General features: G+C 43.6%; 1 long non-coding RNA gene across 1 annotated transcript; it reads right to left on the reverse strand.

Annotated features, from left to right (window-relative positions):
• Nucleotides 1-1,616: 1,616 nt before the first annotated feature.
• Nucleotides 1,617-4,705, reverse strand: LOC133365951 (uncharacterized). Its single transcript, XR_009758333.1, has 3 exons — nt 4,596-4,705; nt 3,292-3,468; nt 1,617-2,005 (listed from the first exon to the last, which is right to left on the reverse strand). It is a non-coding gene; the product is annotated as an uncharacterized LOC133365951 (long non-coding RNA).
• Between the last annotated feature and the right edge of the window lie 18,491 nt (nt 4,706-23,196).

Here is a 23,196-nt window from a genome sequence, read left to right on the forward strand (position 1 = left end):
GGTACTCCTTTTTGAATGGAGGTACGTAGGGAGTGGCTTTACACCAGGTCAGACTACTTGTCTATCTAGCCGATATTGCCTAGTCTGATAACTCTCCAGCTCTGCAGGGTCTCAGGGAAAGAGTTCTTCCCCTCACCTGCAACCTGGTCCTTTGCATTGGAGCTGCCAGGGAATAAACCTCAGAGTTATCTTCTGCATGCAAAACTCCATCATTTGAGCAATGGTGCTTCTCTAAGCAGGATGGAGCTCTTCCCAGTGTTGCAGAGTTAGGGTTGCCAGGTTCAGGGCCTGAGACTGATCCTGTATCTTTAGGAGAAGAGAAAGTCAGCCAAATACAGGTGTTCTTGCAACAAGGTGGAATTCTCCCTTCCCCCTGCACAACTTTTAAAGATACAGAAGACCTCTTGGTTGCCAGGCCTGGCCTCCAAGAGGTCTTCTGTATCTTTAAAAGTTGTGCAGGGGGAAAGGAGAATTCCACTTTGTGATTTTTCCCATTACAATGTTGCAATAACACCTACACTTGGCTGACTTTCTCTTCTCCTAAAGATACAGAATCAGTCTCAGGCCTTGAACCTAGCAACCCTATGCAGAGTAGGTTTTTGTCTCACCACAAAGAAGACAGACACAGCTTCAAGGTTAAACTTCATCCTTTACTTGACAACATCAGCCATTATTTGTTACAACAAAAAGCAAGCAAGAAAAGGGGAAGAGAAACAAAATTCACAAGGCCACAACTTCCTGGGCCTATCCAGATAAAGCTTTTAGTGCCTTTTTCTCTCAGTATAGCGGGTTTTAATTAAAGACTGTTGCTTATTCCAACAGCCAGGAGTACTTTTTTCTATCCTTGGCTGCTCATGAGGCTTGCCCCTTCTCTGATCAGACCAGACCTTGTCGCATTGATCCATGTTTCTGTAGTGTTGAGGCTTGATTACTGCTATGTGTTGTATGTTGGACTACCCTAGAAGACTTTTAGGCTGTAAGGCCGCTAGTCTCCTACAGCAAACCATTTCCACTGGCCACACCTGCAGAGAGAACGTGTTGATCTGCCGATCAGTTGCAAAATCTCTTTGAAGCTAATTTAAAAAAACGCACTTGAGGTGCTCCCACAAGGTTTTACAGTAAAAGGGGGCAGGGTTTGACTAGCATCATGTGCACCCATTTTCAGAAGATGTGGAGATTCATTGGAACCGGCAGAATGGTGAATATGTCTCTAGGGTTAGAAGCTTCAACTTGTGCATAACGTTGCTGTCCACCTTCCAACTGGTATAGGAAAGTGTGATCATATTCAGCCTGTTTGTGCTATCTTCATGGTAGGTACAACCGCTGACAGTTCAGAGTATCATTTTTGTAACGATTGCTCTTGAGCTGTGGAACCTTCTACAAGACCAGGAACAGCTACTTCCTTTCTCTACTTTTGAAAAGGCCTTTGGTAAAAGTCTTGATTCTAGGGGTGCTTCCTGTTAGCATCGGAGCTGAATGGTGGCAGAAGCTGAACTATAACAGGATCCCTATTGAAGGAGCACACTTTACACAATCACACTGAGACTCAGTTTCAGAAAACAATAAAGCTTACATTTATTATAGGAAATACATGCTGGATAGGAAAGATCCCTAGTTCTAGCTGACTAAAGTTGGAGATGCGAACAGCCATGCTTTGCTCTTTCATCTCTGTAGGAGAGAGACAGAGGAAAGATACGATGTCTCCTCTCCCAAGGTGGGATGAAGAAGGGAGGGAGGAGCAGGAAATGAGGTCACCCTAAGAGTATCAGTCTAGTACTTGAAGGAAGGTCAGCAGAACAGTGGTTCCTAAACATTTTCCCCCACGGAACTCTTTAAAAGTGCTGATGGTCTTGGCAGACCACTTAATGGTCCCGCCCCACCTGTTGTAGCAGTGGTTATGTACTGTGATAGATGCTGTGTGGTTTTTTAATTGTGTTTTTCTTGCTTCTCTTATTTCTCATATTGTGTTTTCTTGTGTCGCAATTTGCATTCCATAGAATTCAATCTGGAACACAAGAAAATACAATATAAGAAATAAATGAAGCAAGAAAAACACAATGATTATGAACACTGAATGAGGACATGCCACGGACCACTTGAAACAAGCTCACAAACGACGGGTGGTTCGCAAACCACCGTTTGGAAGCCTCTGGTCTAGGAAACACAGAGGTTCCCCTCTCTGTCTACCCTTCTCTGTGCAATCCCCCCTCCCAGCAAGCCGAGTTGTATCCCAACACTTCCAAACTAGGGTCACTTCCAAATAACCTCTTTATTTAGCATTCATCAATACCAAGGTGGCTATCAAGGCTACCATCCCCCTGGTAGCCACCTGCCTTATGACATTAGGCAAGGGAACGTGCAGAGTTCAGGAGGACAGAGCCAGAGGGTATATATTATTTTGAAGTTGAAAACCAGCCTATAAAGGTGGAACATCAAGCCCAGTCCTTTCCCTGTTGTTTTCTACTTACTGGCAGTTAGAAAAAAATGGATAGCTTTATGGTATGATGCCCCCACCCCCAATCTGAAGTGGTATAGTCCTTTTTTCCTCCACATCAAGACTCTGCCATCTCATTTGGCTGCATGTGTAGATCCACCATAAAAGCTTTGCACCTCCTCCCCTCTTGTGAGATTTGCAGGACCAACTTAGATCAGGGGTTCTCACACTGTGGTCTGTGGACCATCAGTGGTCCACGAGCTTCATTCAGGAAAGTCTGCAGCATATCCACATTGAATATGCATACTGACTATTATTGTTATGGCTTCTTTTATTTCTTGTGTTACATTTTATCGTATTCGTTTGAATTCTATGAAATACAAAGTGTAATACATTAAAATACAGTGTAAGAAATAAAAGAAGCCATAAAAGTATAATTCAAAATCACACAGCATTTAGCACAGCATATTACAATTGCTACAACCGGCAGAAATATCATTAAGTGGTATGCCAAGACCATCAGCAATTGTCCAGTGGTCCATAGGGGAAAGGTTGGAAAACGCTGACCTAGACATTATAGCATTCATGCAATTAGCAGTTGTGCAAATCACTTTTTAAGTGTAACAACTTGGGGCCCACCGATTCCTGAATGGGGGTGGGGTACAGGTCTTTAACTCTTTAACTCTACAGTCCTGATCTGGATCTCCCTCCACTCCATGCCTGCTTCTTGCATGAGAAAGAAAGCTCCCATTGTCCAGTGAGAGCATTCCTCCTGATGCATATAAGAGGGTTTGGGGGTGGGGGTGGCAGCTGATCTGGATTAAGCCACAATGGGTCCCCCCAAAGGGTTAAAATACCTCTATCCATCTGTCCAGGGTCCTGATCCAGATTCGGCTCTCCACACCTGCTCTTTGCACAATCACCAATTGTATGAATGGTGTAATGTCTAGCTTGACCCACAGTCTCACAGGTCCAAGTTTTTGCTTTCCAGGGTCTGATCTAAGTCTAGTCTTTTAGGAATGTTGGAGGGGAGTCTGCTTTGAAAAGGAAAAGGAAAACAAAAAAAGGTTACAACGCTTTGGCAGGGAAAGCCTGGATGGAAGTTGGCTTTCCAACCCCCTCCACAATCTCTTTCTTCTGTTGCCAAGATATACACACTGAATGGTCTCTTCACACTCTCCCTCTGAGGCAACACGCCTGCAGCCCCTCTTAATTTCTCGCTCTCCTGCCTTCCCATCTAAATGCCTCACCCCAGACCCCTCCCACGCCATTTGACAAATACAATTATTATTAGACAATTGACAGCATACCTATTATTTATTAATTTATTTTATTTGTATCCCACCCTTCCACCCAGCAGGAGCCCAGGGCAGCAAACAAAGCACTAAAACACTTTAAAACATCATAAAACAAATCATAAAATACATTAAAACAAGACAGCATTAAAAACATTTTTCTTAAAAAAACTTTTTTAAAAGGGTTAAAAACATTATTAAAAAACATATTAAGCAATTCTGACACAGATGCAGACTGGGATAGGTCTCAACTTAAAAGGTTTGTTGAAAGAGGAAAGTCGTCAAAAGGCACCGAAAAGATAGCAGAGATGGCGCCTGCCTAATATTCAAAGGGAGGGAATTCCACAGGGTAGGTGCCGCCACACTAAAGGTCCGTTTCCCATATTGTGCAGAACGAACCTCCTGATAAGATGGTATCTGCAGGAGGCCCCCACCTTCAGAGCGCAGTGATCGGCTGGGTATACAAGGGGTAAGACGGTCTTTCAGGTATCCTGGTCCCAAACTGTATAGGGGTTTGTACGCCAAAACTAGAACCTTGAACTTGGCCCGGTAGCAAATGTGCAACCTATGTGTGATGCATCTTCTCACTGAGTTTCCCCATCACAAGACACCCCTGGGAGGTAGGCCACTGCCAAATAAAATGAAAAAAGTGTGTGTGTGTCATCTGGCTGCACAAGGAGTCTGTGGGATCTGAAATTAGCTTTAACAAGTAAGCTCTTCTCCCAGCAGTGGCCCGTGGCAACTGAAGCTAATCTGGAAATAGAAGCAAATGGCTTTGCCTTGTTTCCAAGTCTGGAGTGATCAATCCATTTCTTATTTGCAGATATTAACTCATGCACAAGTACGCATTCTCCACGTTTACTCACCATGCATGAATTGCTGCACAAGTGGATGTCAGTTGCAGAGTCTGATGGGCAAAATACGCTACCGGTGGCTATTTCTTTCTTTCCTTTAGTTTTGCTTCTCTGGTGGTGGCTGTTTTTTATAGAGAAATACAGAGACCAAGAAATAAAGGCCTCATGTACCTTTAATTGTAGAAAAGGGGATTTTAGTCCAGCCTGCTGACAAACTCCATCTTCCAAAAGTATGTCTTCTAATCTATGCAACTCTTAAAGGTACAGAAGCCCTGCTCTCCCTTACAACTGGTCACCAAAAGCAGCAAGATTTAAAACACACAAACACACACACAGAGAGAGAAAGGGGTCCCTGCCCCCACATATTAAAGGTTGTAGTTAAAAACATCCTGGCTTGAGTAAAACTGAAGACTACGATACTTATATATTCATATAGCCACCAACCTTTCATGGATTAAACTTATTTATTTCATTTATCAATCGCTTTATATAAGAAAAAAATCTCAAAGCAACTTGACAAAATATAATACATAAAAATTTAAAACCAGAAAAATTAAAACAATGACAATACAGAATCCATAAAATGTTCATCCAGCAACATGTTAATAAGGACCAGGTCCTACACACCCCAGTAAAAGATGAGCACCAATATAGGAGGCAACATTCCACAGATGGGAGGCTACCACTGAAAAGGCCTGTTCTCATGTGGCCACCCTCTGCACCTCCCTCGGGTGAGGCACACAGAGAAAGGCCTCTGATAAGGACTGCAGAGTCCAGTCTGGGTCATACAGGTAGCGGCAGACCTTGAGGTATTGTGGTCCTGAGTCCTTTAAAGGTCCAAACCAGCACTTTCAATTGAACCCAGAGACGAATAAGGTATGCTTATAATGAGGGTGGCCATATGTCCTATTTCATTGAGGACAGTCTTCTGTTTGAAGGTGTCCTCTTTTTGAAGGGCTATCTGGTCTAAGGCTCTTAACAGTAGATGGAGGAATGTTCCCTCAGAGAACAAGGTTCCATGTTCAGGAGGTATCGGAACCTCTTCCTGCAGTTTAGGGATGCCCTTTGTACACAGAGGCAGCTGGAGTAGGTGTATTCCATGAAAAATAATTCAGGGCAGAAAAAAGCTTTCAATTGTCATTGAAGCGCAGCAAACAGGCAAAGGCTTGGCTGTCTCTCATACCTCTGCCCTTCTCCCCCCAGTGAGAGCCACACCACAGGCCCCACACCTTTCATTTTGGCCACAAAAATCTGTAGAACTTGGCTTCTATCCAGGCTAAACTCTGGAGCAACATGGGTGCTGTGTGTTAATATTTAGATTGGGTAACGTCTGATCCTGTGAACCTGGGAGTGGCCAGTTTTATTGCTGTCCTGTGCCACCTCCTGCAACTGCACATCCCCTTTGCACAGTGGCTGCGTGCTGTCTGCCTCCCTACAGATGTTTTCACTTGGATTGCAGTCAAATTAACTGGGGAGAAAAGTGTGTGTGTGTTTGTGTATATGTGTGTGTGTCTAATATATGCACATGTGTGTGTAACGTTGAGGGGAAGAAAGTTTGATGAGACATGAAAGGGTGTGAAAAATGTATGTGTTTTCCCCACCTCTTTGATGTCTTGCCTTGATCTTTTGTTTTCATTCTTGGACAGGCAAGGCAAGAGAACTGTATGTGAATAGAAACAAAGATAGGAAAATAATTCTCCAAAATAATGCAAGACATAAATGGACAACATCCCAAAATGAAAGTAGACAAGATTAAAAACTTCTCTGTGTGTGTGGGGGGGGGAGGGGGAGAGGGAGAGGGAGAGGGAGAGGGAGAGGGAGAGGGAGAGGGAGAGGGAGAGGGAGAGAGAGAGAGAGAGAGAGAGAGAGAGGACCTTTTCAATATTTTTTTTATTTCCCTAATCCACATTCTGTACACCTGCGTTTCCAGCGTTATGGGCACTTTTGGTGTTTATTTTTTTAAAGTTTTGATTCTTATTTTAAAGTATAAGAATTATAAATGTAGGGCATTTATTGAGCATTCATCATGATTTGTTTGCAGGGAAATTAGGCGATGTTAGCTATTTAGTGAGCCTTCATTCTGATTTGTTTGTGGGGAGGTTAAATGACGTTGCATCAAAGCAAGCATTATCCCACACTTTCCAGTGCATTTTTCCCATTGTTTGCCTTATGGAAAAAAGTCCAATCTCTTGGGGAAGCAGATTTGTTGCACAAGAGCTCCAAATTAGCTTTAATTGCACAACCTGAATATGCCAGTACTGTTGTATGTGATTGAATCCCAACCTGAAAATAGCGACAGTCTGGAAGCACCCATAAGGAAACAGCCTGAAGACGTTACAGTATGTTGGCCTTTGTTCTTATAACTCTAGTTAATTACACTGATTTATTGTAGACTGAGGAAAAAGTAGTATGCGTGCGCATACACACACTATATTTATTTATTTAGAAGAAGCCCATATCTGATCTAAACAAAGCAGCTGCTGTGAATACATTTTGACTCCATGCTTCTCTAGTACAGGCCTGGGGAACCTGTGGCCTGCCAGATGTTGCTGGACTCCAACTCCCATTGGTCCTAGCCAGCACAGATGATGGTGTGGGATGATGGAAGCTGTAGCATATAAAACATGTGGAGAGAACCAAGCAGGGCAAGGTTGGTCTATGAAAAAGATGTTAAGTACAGGATGGAATCTGTGTCCCCACTGGTTGTTGCTGGATTCTAACTCCCATCTGCCCTAGCCAGCATGGTCAATGGTCAGAGAGGATGAGAACTGTAGTCCAACAACATCTGGAGGGCCACAAGTTCCCCATCCCATTCTAGAACTGACGGTGTTTTGGCATAATAAATCTGTGGATAGACAAATGTAAAGGACAAGCAGGTTCACCTGCATGTATGTGCAGAAGCCAAGACAGAGGCTGGCAGTGTTAGTCCCAAAGTCACATCTGTATGGTGATTCTGAACTCAATTCCCCACCCGAATCTGCACTTTTTAAAAAAGTGCTGCTTTCCAGCTCTGTTTGCACACATTCTCCGCACAAACTAGTTTCCACCACCTCCAACCCTGCCTATGTGCATTACTCAAGGTACATTCTAAGATGGCTTTAGATAAAGAGCACCCGGATTGCCTGACTGTCCATTCCCCCCGCCCCATGAAGAGGCCATAAAGGGAGAACAACTTTCCAGGAGAATGGCACAGAACAGCTGCTTCCCAGGAAGGATGTTCAAAGCTGTGGATCTGGATCTTCCTTCTTAGCCTTCATCCAGACTAAAAAAAAAAAAAAAGCCCCCCCCTAATGGTTTTGGGGGTGTATTTTCTCCCTCATGAGATTTCCAATGTACAGGTGATATTTTGACTCCAGATAACATTTGTGTCTGTGGTGTCAGAAGAAGTGTACCCGACAACACACAAACACCCAGAACCAGAAAACACTTATTCAGAGGCGGTAGATTTTTTTTCTGTGCAGTACGTTTGTGCCTCCCCCTGCATATTGAGTAAACAACACAACTTCTGCTCCTTAAATAAGCTGCGGTTTTTATTTTCAAGTACAAAAACAAAAGCTACCTTTTAAAGTAAAAATGTTTTGAAAATATTGCAAACTGTCTGGAAAAAAATTATTACCACTGAGAACTAACATAAACCATTTTGTGGGATGTTTTCTAATTCCATGAAGAAACCTGCAAGAAACTGTCCTTGGTTAGAGAAATGTCCCCAAACAACATTATATGGTTTGTACCAACTTCCTGACACTCCTCACACATGATTTCTGTCATGCAGTGGACCCTGCAACAGAACTTCCCACAGTGGTTGCATTGTCTGCTGGTTTTCTTATCCTGTACTGAACTGCAAAGATGGCAGCATCCACTTGTTCTAGAAGATCCCGCAGGTGGAGGTTGGGCTCCATACCCAAGAGCAGATGCCGCTGCCCGGATGGTTGGGTTTGGAGCAGGCATCCTTCACACTATCTCTGGACCAATTAGGTCTTTCCCTACAGTCACCAGCAGGAGGCGCCTTCGAAGCCGTGGAAGTGTACTCTTCCAGTCCAGATAGTTGTGTAGTCATAGCACATAGGTACCAAGAGCAGCAATATCAATCATATTGAAGAAAAGCTCCATTGGCCACCTTTTCACTTTACACTTGCACATATAGTCCCAAATAGGCGGTCCAGAGTATCCACCCCACGTAGAGGGTAAAACAGGGCAAGCTGCTCAACAAACAGTCCAAACATCATGGAAGGCAGCTAGTTTATCACAGGCTTTGCGTTCCTCTCTGGTTGCCTTGTTATCAAGGCTCATGTAGCTCATGAATGCAAGGAATCTGTTAAGAGTGATGGTTGCCCTGAATAGGGGCTCCCTGAGGATGACTCCCACATTTCCTCCAAGGACTTTCGTTGCACACGGTACACCCCTGCTAGAACCAGTACTCCAATATATGCCCTCAAATTCTGGGTGGTAGGGTTTGTCTCGTTCCATTCCCTGAAGACATGCTCAGTATCCCTGTTGGTTTCACAGACAACAGGAGAATGTTCTCTGTGAGGAGGAGTTAAAAAATCTCCACCAAGGTCTCATTCAGGGCATCCTTCTTTGGCCCTGAGTGTACTCTGATGAGGTCCCTGGTGGTTTTGTGGTGGATTGGCTATGGAGCTCTCCTCCAGGCCCTTCCATCTCTTCCTCTCATCACATCACTGCCCCTGGTTTCTGCCTGTTCTTCTTGGAGAGGCTCTGCTGAACAGGGCCTAGCTACCCTCCCACCTCTACCTCTACCTCTGTTTCCCATGGATGACCACACGCTTCAGACTGGCCTCTTCCTTCTCTCTTAGGAGGAAAGTGCTCAGGCTGCTGCACATTAACAGGCTGCTCCTCATTGCTGGATGTACTGGAAAAATGTTCTGATGGAACATCATCTTTGCTACCGAGCTGCTTTCCATGCTTAGCACGGCGTCCTCATTGTTACTCAGAGGCATTGTCATCGCTCTCAGAGGCACTGTCTATGTCCATCTCACTACCCTGGAAGTATGTCGCATGCACTTCCTCTGCAGTCTTGAGCTGCCTCATTCTCTGTAAAATCAATCAAAACAACTTCAGTATGGAATACCAAGTTGCTAGTTGTTCCATGCAAGGAGTGGGGTGGTCTGGAAAACTGCCCTGGGCATTTCAAAGTACACTCTCCCACCAAAGCTATATTCTGCTGCAGGCAGGGCAGGAGGAGGCGCAGGAGCTGGAGGGGAAGCCACCGCAGTTGCCAAGGAGCGAGCCCAGAGTGAAGAGACTGGTGCTATTTGATGATCTGGGTTGGGACAGTTGGTGGTGGCTGGACTAAAATCCACTCTGAGTAGCATGGCGTCACTAATCCATCATCTTAGTCGTCATGGAGAAAGGATCTCTCCTCCAGGTCTTTCTCTGCAAGATCCATTCCTTTGGACTTCTCCTGTGCCCATCCTTTTCTCACCCACATTTATTATGTATTGCCTATTGTAAATTGTATTGTTTTTATTGATGTATTTTTATATTTGTGTTTTTGTAAGCCGCCTTGAGGGCCTTTTGGCCAAAAGATGGGGTAGAAATAAACAACAACAACAATAATAATAAAAAGCCATGAGGGATGCTTGGAATCAGCTCTAGGTGGATACAGGTTAGTTACTTTCCATCCCATCCCAGCTTCTCCCAGAAAATGGATTAGGGGGTGGATAGCCTGGGCAACCCCCTCAAGGATGCACACCTTAATGTGGTAAGGGGGTTTGACAGTATCAAAGAAGCTGAGAGCAATGCCATCAGGAGTCTAGGCCAAGAGGCTAGACTCCTAGCAGAGGCACCCAAAGTGGAATGATCAAAGCTGAGACACCAGACTAAGGTGCATCCAGATTCAGAGGAAGGCAATGGTAAACCACCTCTGAATACTTCTTACCATGAAAACCCTATGGACAGGGTATCCAAAATGCAACACGAGATAGTGCTGGAAGATGAGACAACCCAGGTCAGATGGCACTCAGTGGGCTACTGGGGAAGAACAACGGACAAGGACAAGTAGCACTGTGACTAATGATGCAACTGGGTCAAAGCCAAAGGAGGCTGATGCGCACAGAAGCGAAAGAAGAGTCCGGAGCTGTACAATGTACACAATAGGAACATGGAATGTGAGGAGCACGAACCAGGGAAAGTTAGAAATTTTCTGGCAAGAAATGGAATGTATCAATATTACAGTACTGGCATGAGTGAATTAAAATGGACAGGAATGGACATTTTCAATCAGGCAACTACAAAATATTTTATGCAGGAAATGAGACATTAAGAAGAAACAGGGTTGCTTTAATAGTGAGAAGTGATGTAGCAAAAGCAATTAGGAGCTACAAGCAAGGTATGAGCGAGTGATATCAATGAGATTTATAGGGAAACCTATTCACATAACCATCATCCAAGTCTTTGCTCCAACGGCAAACACAGAAGAAGAGGAATTGGAGAAGGTTTATGCTGAAGTACAGGAAGAAATTGATCACGCACCAAAACAAGATGTTCTGATAATCATGGGGGACTGGAATGCAAAAGTAGGGAACAGAGAAAAACTTGAAATTGTGGGAAAATGGGGCTTCAGAGAGAGAAATAAAGCAGGAGACTCACTGAATTCTGTGAAGCCAATTAATTTGTTTCTTGCAAACACATTTTTTTGAGCAACCGAAAAGACGACTGTTCTTGTGGACATCACTAGATGATCAATATAGGAATCAAATTGATTATATAATTGGTAGCAGAAGATGGGAGAACTTCCATTCTTTCTACAAAAACAAGACGAGGGGCAGACTGCGGCACAGATCATGAATATTGAAAATCAGAGTTAAGCTAAAGAAGAAGAACAAAGCAATCATAATGCCAAAATACAATTTAAATAACATCCCAGAAGAATATAAAGATCAAATAAGGAACAGATTTGAGGCTTTAAACTTGGTTGACAAAGAACCAAAAGAACTATGGATTGAAATCAGAGACATTATTAGGGAAAAATACCTCTAGTTAAAAAGAGAGAAAGACCTCAGTGGATGACTGACAAAACTCTTAAAGTGGTTAGAGAGAGAAGGAAAGCAAAAGCAAAAGGAGACAGAAACACAGTTAGAACCCTAAATGCAATAATACAGCAACTAGTAGGTAGGAACAAAGAGAACTATTGCAATAGTTATTGTATAGAAATAGAAGAGGATAATAAAAAGGTAGGATTGGACCAAGATGAAGGAGGTGTGAAAATTGGAGGGAGAAATTTCAGTAATCTAAGATATGCAGAATACCATACTACCAGCAGAAACCAGTAATAATTTGAAACGAATGCTGATGAAAGTTAAAGAGGAAAGCACAAAAGCAAGACTACAGCTGAATATCAAGAAGACTAAAGTAATGACAACAGAAGATTTATGTAACTTTAAAGTTGACAATGAGGACATGGAACTTGTCAAGGATTATCAATACCTTGGCATAGTCATTAACCATAATGGAGACAATAGTTAAGAAATCAGAAGAAGGCTAGGATTGGGGAGGGTAACTATGAGAGAACTAGGAAAGATCCTCAAATGCAAAGATGTGTCACTGAACACCAAAGTCAGGATCATGCAGACCATGGTATTCCCAATCTCTATGTATGGATGTGAAAGTTGGACAGTGAAAAAGGTGGATAAGAGAAAAATTAACTCATTTGAAATGTGGTGTTGGAGAGTTTTGCAGATACAATGGACCACGAAAAAGACAAATAATTGGGTGTTAGAACAAATTAAACCACAACTATCACTAGAAGCTAAAATGATGAAACTGAGGTTATCACACTTTGGACACATAATGAGAAGACATGATTCACTAGAAAAGACAATAATGCTGGGAAAAACAGAAAGGAGTAGAAAAAGAGGAAGGCCAAACAAGAGATGGATTGATTCCATAAAGGAAGCCGCAGACCTGAACTTACAAGATCTGAACAGGGTGGTTTATAATAGATGCTATTGGAGGTCGCTGATTCATAGCGTCACCATAAGTCATAACTGACTTGAAAGCACATAACACACACACACAGCCTGTGCAAAGAAAGGGGTTTCTCTCCTTTGAATGCCATAAAGTCAGTGGGAGGGGTTGTCCATAACACTTCTCTGTCATTTATAATTCCCACTATTTGTAAAATAAAACTTTGCTTGTAGAAGCCATGGTTTCCTTCCAAGAGTCAAAGGTGTGTCTTTCTGCAACAATGGGACCTTGCAGGTGTGTTTGCAAGTTTGTTCACTCCTTTGCCATATGTCTGTAAGCTTGTTTGTTCTTGAAAAGGTAGGAGGGGAAATTTGACTCCTGTGCTCTTTGTTAACCTGTCCCTGACAATTTTTCCATGAAAAAACATGGAGTGTTTTACCAGCCTAATCCATTAACATTGGCTGGGGTATTAATATATCCCAAAGGCAAGTCATTGCATCTCTGGGACATTTTATGCCCCAGGTGTTTTTTGTTGTTGCTCTTTCCAGAAGGAAAACGTTAAGTGGTAACTGGCTGAAACCTGGAGATGTTGTGAAAAATGAAATGGCCTGTGTTCTAGTCGATCCCGACTTATGGTGACCCTCTGAATAGGGTTTTCATGGTAAACGGTATTCAGAGGGGGTTTACCACTGCCTTCCTCTGAGGCTGAGAGGCAGTGACTGGCCCATGGTCACCCAGTGAGCTTCATGGCTGTGTGGGGATTCGAACCCTAGTCTCCTAGGTTGTAGTGCAACACTCTAACCACTACACTACAGTGGCAATTTGTGACAATTTATGACAATATCCTAGAAAGGATATCCTGTAGGTCTACTTTGGTGTAAATTGCACAGTGAAAAGTGAACTGGGGGGGGATACTTTTGACCCACAAGTCTGACAACACTGAACTAAAACCAGGGAAGCGTGACCTCTTGCAAAAGTGTATGGTGGTGAAGAAAGTGAGCAATCTTCCTCCATGAGGTCTAATGACAAGACTCTGCCATGGATGTTTGAAATTATAAGTGCAAGATATGCATTTCCTGGAACCAGAGAAGCACATTTATGTATTTTGATGTAAAAAAGAGTATCTTTCAAATTGCCACAACATCCTTCCATTCCTCAAAGTATTTGGTGCAGTAGCAAATTCAGTGCAAAGCAGCACCCAAGCAGTACTTTATCTCATATATCTCTGTGTATGTGTCATTTGTGTGTATATGTATGAAGGTATAGATAGGTATTATACATATACAAACTGTCATCTGATCAAAGAAGTCTTGGGCTGCAGTCCAATACACACATACCTGGGAACAAGTCCAATTGAACCCAATGGAGCCTGCTTCTGAGTAGACATGTATTAGCTTGCAGCCTTAGTTGATTAATCATGAGTTTTAGACATTTGATTAATTAATTGATCTGCATCATTGCATCTATGGAAAAAATAGTCCTAAAGGGGAAAAATGATTTTATTCCAAAACCCATATTAGGGCAATACCGTTATTATTTATTTTTATTTATGATTTGATTTATATCCCACCATTCTTTCCAGCAGGAGCCCAGGGCAAAAGAAAAAAAAGGGGGGGGGGAAGCCATACAATAATGTGCAAGCTTTCAAGTTCCCCAGAACTCTTCATCAGGCTAGAAGTTAAAAAACTAAACAAAACAGAGGACTAGAGGAGAGAAAAGTGGCTGTTGGTCTTTGTCAAACAGTGCATGTCTGTAACTGGTAAGTTTTAAGCTGCAGCATGGGTGCAGGTAGCAGACATTGAAAGGAGGGGTTTCCAGGTGCTTGGAGGTTTCCTTCCAGGGAGAAGGAAAAAAATACTTTATATATATATATAAATTTGGTTAATCACAATTACGTTTGTTTATATATATATACACATATATATATATTACACTTATATCCCACCTTTCCTCCAAGAAGCTCGGTTTGGTGTACTTGGCTCTCCCCCTCTCCATACTGGAAAAAATGAAATGGATTGCCTTCAAGTCGATCCCGACTTAAGGCGACCCTATGAACAGGGTTTTCATGGTAAGCGGTATTCAGAGGGCCTTCCTCTGAGGCTAAGAGGCAGTGACTGGCCCTAGATCACCTAGTGAGCTTCGTGGCTGTGTGGGGATTCAAACCGTGGTCTCTCAGGTCGTAGTCCCAACACCTTAACCACTACCCTGTGAGGTAGGTTAGGCTGAAAATTGATGACTGGCCCAAGGTCACCCAGCGAGCTTCCTGATGGCTGAGCGGGGATTTCAACGCTGGTCTCCCAGGTCCTGATCCATCACTCTAACAGGAGTATTTATTTTATATTATAGTATTTGTTTTAGATTATGCACAAATGTATTAGCGATGGCTTTGTTTTGCAAGAGGCATCTCCGCCGCTCTCTTTTCCTCCTGAAGCTACTATTGGCTGAGAAGTGGGGGCGGAGGAGACAGGTACCTTTATTACGCCTTTGTGTTTTCGCTTTATGGCTAATACAGGATCTTTGCGGGAGGAGAGTTTTAAGTCACGGAAACGCGCGCGGAGGGGAATATATTAAAGTGTCCTCCTCCAGCGCTACGACCCCGATCCAAACCGCCGCACACCGGCGCTGCTCTTAAAGAAAAAATGACGTCAGGATAATAATCCGGGTAAAGATCTCTCGCGTAACGTCATGTGGTGTGCGACCCTTGAATGGGCTTGAAAATGAAGTAGCTTCTGCCGCTAGAGGGCAGGCGGGCACTGTACTGTTATTGCGTGCAGCGGCGCTCCTCTGCTATGAAATGCATTCGTTTTGCTTGGGGAAAAGAGTCTGGCTTTTCAATTGTTTGGGACTAGTACAGTGTATTATGATGTGGATGAGTTCTCTTATCACTAGTTTCATTTCTCATTTCCATTGTACCTGTCCTTGCGGGTTTCGCTCGCATGCCGGCTTCCTTCAGCCTCAGTTGCAGGCGCAGTGCAGCAGACAGAGAGCTGGGAGTGTAATGGTAACACACCGTCTCCTTCCATCGTGTAGCCCAGGGGTGACCAAGTGGCAGAGCGCAGGCTCGCCAGGCTGGATCCGGCCTCTCCATAGCCCATTTTACCTCCTGGTATGTGGCAGGAAGCCATGCCAGGTTTGACTGAAGGTATGATAGAAATTTTGCCCATGAGGAAAATTCATGAGGAAAATTAAAAGATGTTTTTAATTTGAAAGGAACAGAGTGATCCCACAAGTCAGTGTTATATCTCACACGTTTAAAGTCACTTCCAGATGACCTGTTTATTGAGCATTCATTATTTGTTTGCACAGTTTGCAAGGAAGTTATATGACATCAGCTGTATATTGATCATTCCACATTGTTTGCGGGAAGTTATATGATGTTGCATGTCAAGCAATTGTTACACCACACTTGCCAGGACATTTTCCTGGCAGGTTGCTTCTAGATGACCTGAACATTTGTTGTGATTTGTTTCCAGGAAAATTAAATGATGGGAGCTTCTGGACTGTCGCTATTTTGGGGAAGGATTCAGTCACACGTTGGCAAATCCAGATTGCACAATTATAGCTGATGGGGAACTCCTAAGCAACAAACCCGCTTCGCAAAAGATCAGACCGTTTTGCGATAAGAACAGTGACAGGAAAATGCAATGATGAAATGTGGGATAACATTTGCTTTGATGCAATATCATCTAACCTCCCTGCACATAAACAAGCTAAAAGCTTTGGAGAAATATATTTTTCTAGCTTGGTTTTACCAAAAAGAACAAACACCTTCCTGGCTCTCAAATCAGTGTAATGCAGGGATTTGTAGAGGAAATGAATACAGCATTCAGAAAAATTGAGATGGAGAGCCTTCAGTCCCCTTGACCAGTATATTTTTAGCAGAAAGGCAGGATATAAGTTGTGTAATGAGCGGTGGGGGGGCAGCTTGGGCAGCAACTCTTGGTATGAGACTTACAAGCATGTCCATACTTTCATCTTTGAAATTTTGGAAGGTGTGGAACCATATGAGGACACTCTTGCCCGGTAGACCACACTTTATGCCTGGAGGTGAGGGCGGAGTAAGGGGAATGAGCTCACCTTGCCAAACTCCTCAGAACGTGTCTGAAGTCATTCCATGTTCCCTGCAACAACTGTGGTCAGTTGCTGATTCACTGCCAAGATTGTCCAGGCCATCCCAAACTCTCCTTTCCTAACAGCTCCTCTGCCTTTGCTTTTGGCTCCAATTCCATTCTCCACATTCCCCCCTCTCCAATCTATGGGTTTCTGCCAAAGCATATAGGGGGCAGGCAAAGAAGTGTGGGGAAAGATGGGTCCCAAACTAAATATTGTTTGTCTGTCTCTATACATCACTGCTGGAGAAAGGGAAGAGCGGCCACTGCTTACCTGCTAACAGGAGCGGGGCTGAAAATCAAGGTGCAAGCCTTTCACAGCCTGGGGCCTATAAATCTCAGAGTAGGCTGCTCCAGCCTCAAAATCTGGTGTGTTAAGATCTGCCCACCAGGCCTTACTGAGTCACTTCCCTCTCCCATCAAAGAGAATGAACAAAGAAAATTAACATTACAGGGCCTTTTCCACAATTGCCCCAAGGCTGTGGAATGCTCCCTTGGAGCAGGTGCTTTGCTAACGAAAGGCCTATTTAAAAGGCATGTGGTTGGATGGAGGTTTTCAATTATATAGCTGGCTTTTATTATCATTGTCTTTAATTTTATTTTGTTCATTTGAACATAAGGAGAACCCTGCTGGATCAGACCAAAGTCCTATCTAATCTAGCATTGTCATCTCACAGTGGCCAGCAAGGTGCCTATGGGAAGCCCAGAGGGAATACAGGAATAGAAAGCTGCCTTATACTGAGTCAGACCATCAAAACCATCTAACTAAGTATTGTCTCTACACTGACTAGCAGTGGCTCTCCAGGGTTTTTTTTTTGGGGGGGGGAGGGATTGAATATAGGGCCTTCTGCATGCAAAGCGGATGCTTACAGCTCTTCACAAGCAGGACATGAGCGCAGTAGCATGATCCTGTTCGTCATCCCCAGCAATTGGTACCAAGAGGCACATCACCTCTGCTAGTAGCCATTGACAGCCTTATCCTCTTTATCGACATTCTCTTATTAGTTTCAAATAATTCAGCATTTGTTATATTAATCATAAGTTTGAGTTTAAGAAATTTGAGTTTAAGAAATTTGGCCTGAGCAGGGCCTAGTAGTTGAGGGGAGGAGCTGGGAAGGAGAGAGCAAAAAAAAAAAGGGGGGGGAAGGAAAAGATTAGACTGAGAATGTGATTGGATGTGATTAATAAAAGTTCTCAAGAATCACTAACGTCTATGTCTCATGGATAAAAAGAGAGGTAGATACTAAAATGTTTTTATTTAACAACATGTATATACTGTTTGATTGTAAACAGACTCTAAGCAGTTTATAAAAAAAGGAAACAAACATTAAAATTATCAATAAAAGAATTAAAAATAGAATTAAAAGAATTAATGTCTGAATAGGCTTGCCTGAACAAAAATGCTTGTAAAAAGGAGAACTGTGAAGGTGCCTCCCTGAAGTCAATAGGCAGGGAGTTCCAAATTGTAGGTGCTGCCACTCTAAAAGATCTGTTTGTTACAAGTGTAGAACGAATATTATGTAGCACCTGTAATGGTAACAGTTCCACAGATTGAAGCAGTTGAGTAGGCATGTATGAGGTAAGGCAGTCCCTCAAGTAAGGTGTCATTTTTAAAGACGGATGATTTTGAGTATTTGGAGAGGCAACAAAGAAAAAGGAGGAAGGGAGAGAAGGAAGACAGAATAAAATGATGGATGGACAGAGAGGAGGAAGAAAGGAAGGCTAGGATGGAAAGAAAAGAGAAGATAGGGAAAAATATTGGAGGGTGGACTATACATAATCTGGACTCTCTATAAAAATATGTGAACAAAATTATATCCGTTCGGGGGGGGGAGCTAATAATGGAAATAACCCACATATCCTGGAACAGAAAAAGCTCACCAGTGGATGGTGGCATCCCTCTCCCTTCCTCTGTATTTCCCCTTGTTTAGCCTGGCTCAGATTTTCAAGGCCTGCAGCTGTCCCTCAATCCTAGCTTGCAAAACCTCTCTCGGCCTCCCCTTCCGCTCTTCCTCTCTCTTGGCCCTCCGCCCAGGTCATGCCCCAGCTCAGTCAGCACATGCCTCGAAGGTTTGCCTTCTTTCAGATCACTGAGGGAGCTTCCCCGCCCCTTGACAGCACCTTTTGTTGTCTCCCAATTATGCAGAAATCCTCATGTTTTTCTCCCTGTGAGGGTTCCCTCTCACTAAGTGGATTTCTGCACTGTGTGTATATAAGAAGGTTTGGGGTGGAAATGGGCTCTGCCCCAAATCACTTTTCATTCTAGGAACATTTGAAATAAGAAAGGAGTGGGTCCTCTGACCCACAGCGCTCTCCTTGACTACTGTGAGAATATGAGGAAAGGAAGTGGCTTACAAGTGGCCTTGAGTTTCAACACCATAGTTGGTTTTTTTTAAAATACCCACAAAGTGCCTTTGGGTATGTGTACAGTGCATTTCCCTCACAAGCAGTTGTGAGTAATCACAGCCAACCCCCACATATTGAGGTTAGGGGAGGGAGCTATTCCAGGTTAGTAGATGTAATTTACAAGTACGGTTTATCATAGACTGAACAACGACTGGCCTCTGTGAGAACAGGCTGCTGGACTAGATGGGCCATTGGCCTGATCCAGTAGACCCTTCTTATGGTTGAAAAGAAAAGAAATGGGTTGTATCCAGGTAAGCTCTGCTCAGAGTAGATCCATGGAAATTAATGGACCTAACAACATAGGCTGTGAAGACACTAGTCACCTACAGCAAAGTGTTTCCGTTGGCCACACCTGGAGGGCGAATGGGTTGGTCTGCTGATCAGTTGCGAAATCTCGTTGCAGCTGAATTTTTTTAAAAAAACCTCGAGTTGCTCCCACCAGGTTTTACAGTTAAAAGGAGCAGGGTTTGACTACCGTCCTGTGTCCACGTTTTCAGAAGAGAGAGGTGGAGATGCTCTGGAACCGGCAGAACAGTGAGTGTGTTTCTGTCCTTAAAAATAACAGGTCCCAGTATGATCCTTGGGTGACACCACTTTCTACATCCCTTCATTGGGAGAATTGTCCATTTATTCGTACTCTCTGTTTCCCGTTCCTTAACCAGTTACTGCCCTGGATTTTTCATAATGTTGCTGAACTCGCTGAGCTGCTTAATTTGCTTGTTACCTTGGCTTAATGCTTTGTTTCTCAGGCTGAGACATTTGGTCAGCTGAGGCTTCCATCTTGCTTGTGAAAAAGACATGGGAGAGGAACAGAATTGTATTGCCCTGCCCAGGATGTCATTCTTCTGGCCAGTTGTCAGAACAGAACACAAAGCTGGAGAAAGAAGTCTCTGTGTAAAACAAAAACAAAAATCCACCACACCTTGCTATTTTCCTCTGTTCTACAAGACACTTTTTAAACTCGTGTTTTTCCTCTTTCTGGACACTTGCCAGAAAAGAAACAGGAATATTTTTTTCTTTCCTGGTTTTTTTTAATTTAGAAAATCAGATTAAAAAACAAACCCATCTCATACATGCAAGGGAATGTGTGCATCACAATCATGGCATTTCTTGGTGGCAAGAGACTTGTAAAACATGCAGTAATGGTATTAAAATATTTTTGTACTGACCTCTGCCCCCTGGGACCTGTCAGTTACCTCTAGGCTCTGCCTTCACGCCCATCCCTTGCTTCACTCACCTTCCAGAACATTATGTTTCAAAAGCTTCCATAGAGCTCTGTACATGCACAAAAATTGCAGGGGTGACTGTCTTGGCCATTTAGAAAACATCTGAAAGTGACAGTAGTGTAATAATGTTATTAGAGCTACTGCTTTTTAGACATTTCTGTTGATCCATATATATATATTCATTCATTTTTCATTTATCAAAGCATTTTCTTACCCTGCTCTTTTGCTGAAAAGGTTCCCAGAGTGGCTTACAAAGATCAGGAGTAACAGAATCCCTGCCCTAAGGCTTACAGTCTCTACAGACATGGGATTATAGCCAATGACCATCCTGCTCAGAGTAGACCCATTGAAGTTAATGGACTTGCCTAACATAGGTTTGTTAATTTCAGTGGGTCTACTCTGAGGAGGAGGAGGAGTGGATAACCCATGACACACAAGGAAAAAGAGATGGGGAGGGAGGGGGAAAGCAAACCCAGGCCGCAGTTCTTAAAGTTACAGATTCTTCTGAAGACCAGACTGAATGGAAACAGTTGAGGTAGTCTGATGTTATAGCTGCTGCCAGGTGTCCCACAATTTGCATTTTTGGATCCCAAAGACATCACAGCTGCCTTGCCATAGTTGCAAATCATAAGTCTGGTATGGTAAAAACAAGTCGGCATGAACCTTTGGCTCATGCCTTCCCTCCTCCCTGGTTTCATATGCTTCACACACAAACCCCAATTTACCGGGGACAGACCCCATTTGTTGTTGTTGCTTGTCCCTGGTAAACCATTCTCCCTATTTTTGCCTTGGGGGTAGCCGTCTGAAAAGCTTGTTGATGTGAATTGCCACAGTTCTCCTTTGTCAGGCTTCAGCTCTTTCCCCCTGGTCTCTAGAAGTCACATTTCCAAGTGGGGAGTGGGTGCATCTTGTCTCTAGCACACTTCTATGTAAATGCATGTGCACACGGACACTAAAGTGCTGTGCACTGCACATTCTGCCACTTCAGACATTGCAGGTGCTGAGCTATATTATGAGCTGCTGTTATTTGTGTAAGTCAATCATGTTTTCCTTTAGCCCAGGTGTAGGGAATCTTTGGCCCTCCAGTTGTTGCTGAACTGCAATTCCTATCAGCCCCGGCAAGCATGGCCAATGGCCAGGAATGATGGGACTTGTAGTTGTACACCTGCTTTAGCCAAAAGAACGACTATATATTTGACCTGCAAGTTAGTGGAGAGCAGGTTATTGAAGAAGGAAGAAATACAGAAATGAGCCTTCAGCAATGTGAAATAGTGGCCAGAGGTGGATGTGTGAGAGCTTGGACCATGTTCCTCTGTGTGATGTTGTAAGCATGTCCCTGCTTTCATCCATCTGTATCAAATGATGGAGGGTATATGTAGTTTGCTGTCCTGGTTTATGGGTGAGCACAAACCATAGTTTGCCTTTTGAACAAGGATTGAAAGATACTAATTGCTGTGCATGGGGAGGAGCGTACATGCAAATTTGATGTTTGTGCCTGCTTGTTTCTCTGATTATGCTAGACTTTACGTTCTTTAAGCTGCTTTTGTCAAGAGAGGAGGAGCGCTCTTCAAATGCTTTCTGATTGGGACCTTTAAACAACAACAACACATGCATACATCTATAAATTTGTTCCGCTCAGGAAAAAGGCACCGTACACATGCTTAGAGGAGGCATAATGGAATTTTTGAAGACAAAAGAATGCTCTTCAACGGGTTTGCAATTCCCCGTATGGACACCAGGTGGAGCATTCCTGTAGAGTCGGGAAGGGGGGAGCAAGGTGGCATGACACTTGATCTGACCCAGGTGAGGCGGCTCAGGGCCTCCTTGTCTCCCTTCACTGCCTGCTTTTGTTCTGGGGCCCAGTCCATCTCCCTTGGCAACGCGATCCTATCTGCCTGCAAGACTGGAACACTGGTTGCATGCAGCAATGACCTAGAAAGAGAGCTCTTGGCTGTGTCTCTTCTCACATTTCCCCCTCCCCGTTCTGCCCTCTCCTTTGGCCTGTTCCAGCAGTGGCGACAGTTTCAAGTAACCCTTCTCTGAGAACTGATCTGTGTTGCACCAGCTGTCCTCACTGAGATGTCAAGTCTGGCTGGGCCCAGCAGAACCACTGTGTTGGTCAGGAGACACTTCAGAGGGGATACCTTTCAGAAGAACTGAGGCTAGACTGAGGAGACCTGGCTTTAAATTATCCCCTTCCTCTCAGTTATGAAGCTCCCTGGGTGTTTGGGGACAGCTGTTCTGTTTTGGCCTAACCTACTACACGGTTGTTGTAAGGGGAAAAAATTGAGGGGATGGGTAGAACCACATATGCTGGGCTGAGCTCCTTGGAGGAAGGATGGCTTTATAACCAAATACTTTAAATCGGATGGGGAACCAGTGTCCCCCCCCCCGAGTGCGCTGAAACACATCTCATATCATCCCTGACCATTGGCCATGCTGGGTGTGGCTGATGGAAGTTGGGAGTCCAACAACATCTGAAAATCTACAGCTTCCCTACCTCTGTATTAAATGACACAGCATAACATGATATACATGTTTTTTTATTATCAGTGTTGTATGCTGCTGTGGACTTTTATAAGGAAAGGTGGGCTATGCATATTTTAATTAAGAAAATAAAAAAATACATTCAGCTCTAGCCATGTAGACTAAAGATACAGACAAGAATGCTTCAGTGCATGTACAGAGTACATTTTCCTTACTACTGAATAGATATAGCCTGGGGCCCATACATATGAAGTCAAGCCTTCCAGGGCAGAGGATGTGTCTGCAAAGCTGAATGCAAGGCAGGGCTTATCTGCTTAGCCCCAGACCCTGTGCTCAGACCTGGAAGATAAGCAGTCATCACAGATGCTGGAGGGGCAGCCGTGTTGCAACAGAAACAACAAAGAGTCTTGTGGAACCTTAGATTCATTTTTTTATTTATTACGGAATAAGGTTTTGTGG

Source organism: Rhineura floridana, chromosome 11 (assembly GCF_030035675.1).
Source record: "Rhineura floridana isolate rRhiFlo1 chromosome 11, rRhiFlo1.hap2, whole genome shotgun sequence".
NCBI lineage: Eukaryota > Metazoa > Chordata > Lepidosauria > Squamata > Rhineuridae > Rhineura > Rhineura floridana.